At 39.8% G+C, this 4,039-nt stretch overlaps 1 long non-coding RNA gene across 1 annotated transcript; it reads left to right on the top strand.

Annotated features, from left to right (window-relative positions):
- The first annotated feature begins 590 nt into the window (after positions 1 to 590).
- On the top strand, positions 591 to 2,821 carry LOC139999087 (uncharacterized). The gene is made up of 3 exons (XR_011804131.1): positions 591 to 1,127; positions 2,346 to 2,475; positions 2,628 to 2,821. It is a non-coding gene; the product is annotated as an uncharacterized lncRNA (long non-coding RNA).
- Positions 2,822 to 4,039: the final 1,218 nt, after the last annotated feature.

The raw sequence follows: 4,039 nt of genomic DNA, 5'->3' as shown, positions 1-4,039 counted from the left end.
GGATCAATCGAGTTGCAAGTAAGGTGAGCAAAATTCATTGGTAATGGAGGTGGCGTTGTTTTAATGTGCTGGGATGTTTGCTTCTGTCTGAAAATCCCCTTTTCTTTTAGACAAAACCACAAACAATCTGGATGTTGTACATGTCCACATTTTCCATACCCAATTTTACAGTGATGATGTTGCTAGCAGCTCAGGAAGCTGGGCGGTGTTGCTAATAAACATCTCTTTGTGGAAAGAAATGCTGCTCATCTCCCTGGGATCCAGAAAGTAGTTCTCATTGCCTCCGAAGACTGTGTGCTCCCAGTAGATGGCTCTGTATCAGACTGCATGTCGGCTACTTTTTGTAGCCTTCTTCTAAATTGTATTAGTAAGGCAACCAAGGTTTGGGGCTTCTGTTTATTTTGTTTTCACACGGACATACACAGCTTGTGCCGTTGCAGTATGTGCAATAAAAGCATTAACATTCACTAAACACTTCATTTGCACGCTGATGTGGTTTTAACTAGAAAAAATAAACAGATCTGGTGGTTTTACTTTTAGGCAGGAAATCCATTTTATTGTTTGGCATCACTACCTTTAAATATTTTTACCTTTAGTGGGAACATTTGAGAGCCATACAAGTAAGGACAGACATGTTACACGACTGAATACTGATGTGTCCCATAAGAGGGACATTTCCTTTCTTTGTTATGCGATGATTGTGGCTGTGGCCATATAGCTACGGTGTCTAGCCACTGCCTGAATATATCCTTCCCATCTTCTGACTAGAGTTCTTCGAATACTGGTAATCTGAAAGGGTGCACAGAGAAATTCCTTATGTGAAAGGATGCTTGCCACTCTGTTCACATAGTTTCCTTTCATGGGGCAGTCAGGTGGCTATGTAGCTATGTATTAACAGGTTATTCTACGTGTTTTAGTTTTCTTACCCAAGCTTTCCTTTTCACTAGCTGATCCGAAATGCTCAGAAGACAGCACCAAGCATAATTTATGTCCCAGATATCCATTTATGGTGGGACAACGTTGGACCTGCCTTGAAACTTACTTTTCTAACTCTAACTCTTCCAGCATTTTCGCCTGTTTTGCTGCTTGCTACGTCTGATGTACGTCACTCAGATCTCCCAGAAGAGGTATTTGTCAATACTTTTCTTACTATTTCTTCAGTGTCTTGTAATTTATGAATGCTTTCAGCATCAAAATGCTGCGCTTTCTTAAATGCCTACTGTTATTACTCAGGCACCCTAACAAATCACTTAAAATTTGCTTAGAGAAAAAGAATACTGTGAAAGCATCTGCTTAAGGTTTTTTCTGAGTCAAGCAAGTGACTTTCACCCCCTTCTCATGCATGCAAATAATAAATTAATACAATAATTCTGGTGGCTACAAAGTGGTTCAGTCAAGAATATGCAGTGCTTGAAATGACAAGAAGATGTTTTTACTGAAGAGATTTCTTCTGACAGTCTGCCATTCCATGCTATGTTGGGTAAACTGCTAATAATGCAATTTAGTAGAGAATTGAAACAGTTTGATTAAAAAAAAAAAAAAATCAGTTTCTTTCTTCATATAGGCCAAAGCTTTCCAAGCTGGAAAGCTGAGTTCCAATTTCTGCTCAAGTAACTTTGGAATGGAATTCTAGTTGTATTCCTAAATAAACTGTAGTAAAAGTACATGCAGAACTTCATTGACTTCTGAGAGTTTACATTAAGGGAAGGTGCCCAAAACAGGAACATGCTGTTCTCATTCCGATTATTTTGTCTCAGTTACTGGGGGAAGAGAACAGGTCTTACCTAGATGTGTTTATTATCAACTGCTTTGAAAGTGCTTGAGTTCCCACAGAAGTTTTTGTACAGGTTCTAAATTCCTTCTAAAATAAGTAGTGAAATTCCTTACCTACCTTTTAATACTAGAAATTGAAAATGGAGGAAGATGTAGAGGTACTAGCTACTTCAGACACCTTTTGGTAGAGAAATAAAAACTCAGCAAAAAGCCCTCACTTGTCTGCTGAAGCCTTTCTCTTCCCTCTATAGCCATAAAGGTTCTAAGTAAAGGATGCAGCAAGGCAAGTAAATACAAAGGAAGCGATGTTGGATGTGGTGAAAGCCATTACTTTATCAGTGTAGCGTACAATCCCTTCACCAAGATTTAATTCTACAGGTGATTCTTAAAGGTGATATTTGAATTTGCCGTGCCAGCCTGTGAAAATGTAGCCATTTAAGGCCAGGAAGATAACTTTTTTCAGTTTGTGTTCTTCAGGTTATTATTCATTTTAAAAGGTACTCATCTTTTTGGAATAGAAGATGAGTTTTTGTGGCCTTAAATCTGAAATGTCTTTCCTCCTTCTGCTTTAGATCCAAAAATTATTTAATAAGGAATTTGGAGAAGTGTGCAATATTGAGTTGCCTGGTAGGGCAGAGAGAGCAGCTTTTTTTGAGGACCTAATTCTAAATCAAGTGGCTAAGCCTCCTGTAAAGAAAACAGGTGAGGAGGATATAAGAAGTACATCTAAAACTTTCCTATCGAAGTTACTAGCTCTTTGGGATTTGCTTTGGTGGTCATTTTCTGTCAGTAATTTTGTCATATGCTTGTATTTGAGTACTGTAAATTGGCTAATTTTTCCTGATTAATTGAAGTTGATCGGACATTGGAAGTCCTGCCTGTAGCACCACCAGCTGAGCCTCAGAAGCCACAAGAGGAAGAAGTAGGGATGCTGGAGGAGGAAGAGGAGGATACCTTGCGTGAACTTAGAATTTTCTTGAGGGACGTTACTCACAGACCTGCCACTGACAGACGTTTCAGGGAATTTGCAAAGCCCGTTGACCCACAGAAGGTAAACTAGTGCTGATCTATGTGTGTCTGTAACTTCTCAGCGTTTGTATTTCTCAGCGTTTTGGGGAAGGTTCAACTTTGTTTTTAGGGCTGCACTATTAGGATTTTGCAAGAAGCAGAGGCAGTGCTTTTACTTCTGCTGACTCTCAGATGTCTCTTATCGGATTATTCGCTGAAAGCCCTGGTTTCATTCTAAAAAGCCAGTCCAAATGCCAACACAGTCTGCTCGTGAAAAGGCTTTGATATGTAGGCATGTCACAGCACTGAAAAGCACAGAGATCTTTCCTTATAATTACAAACAGTACTTACAGGACTACTTTAATGAAGTCTAAAGCCCTTTATTGGACTGTCAGTTCCTGTGGGAACAGGAATAGGAGCAGCAGTTTGTAAAAATAAGTTTTGAGATCCTGTTCTCTGTTTCATCTGGAACTCCTCAAGAGGAATCAACCATAAGTGCAGTGTGTTTTCTTTTTCCTCCAATAGGCTGCTTAGATCCCTTTTTCTCCTTAATTGATTAGATAAGCCTAAACTAGGGGCGTATATTTCAAAGACAGGTGTAACTTGACTATACCTGCGGATCAGCAAAGGCCTCTTCATGTGGGCATCCACTGGCTTTTCTTCCCCTTTTCTCCTAGGTTCTTGAGCTGTGAAAAATCTAGACAGATACGTATGTCTTCATCTGAACTAGTCATTAGGCTCCTCTTATGGTCTGAGGGAAGAAATCAGCACCTCTGGGCCCAGTTATCTCATTCTAAAGTAGATGCCTGCAATAGGTACTTCACAGGTGCAATTTATGCACCTTTTCCTCAATGTTGACAGCAAAAAGAATGTCGGATGGCTTACTCAGCTTTCACTGTTGTGATTTTCTGAAGCAAAGTGAAATGAATCTCCCACCCTCAGTGTTTCTTCTGTACCATGCACGTGCTTCTGACCTCCCTACTTCTTGTTGTCCTCTCCTAGCAGCTCTAATGCCAGTTGAAAGAGCCCTTCCATTTTTGAGAAGCAAACTGGTTAATTTCAGCATCTTCTGATGCATCGCAAATGTTCAGGGTTTTTAGGAAGTCGTTTATTTAAAGTTTCCAGAGTAATTTTGGTAGACAGTGTGCAAGGTTAAGAAAACCTCTGAGTGCTTGTATTTGATCTGCAGGTACCTGACTATGCCACAAGGATTAAAGAGCCGATGGATCTTTTAACAGTTCTGACTCAAATTGACTCG

The sequence above is a fragment of the Anas platyrhynchos genome, chromosome 19, assembly GCF_047663525.1.
Source record: "Anas platyrhynchos isolate ZD024472 breed Pekin duck chromosome 19, IASCAAS_PekinDuck_T2T, whole genome shotgun sequence".
NCBI lineage: Eukaryota > Metazoa > Chordata > Aves > Anseriformes > Anatidae > Anas > Anas platyrhynchos.
Note: the sequence above shows the minus strand (reverse complement) of the source record. Positions and strands in the feature narration are given on the sequence as shown.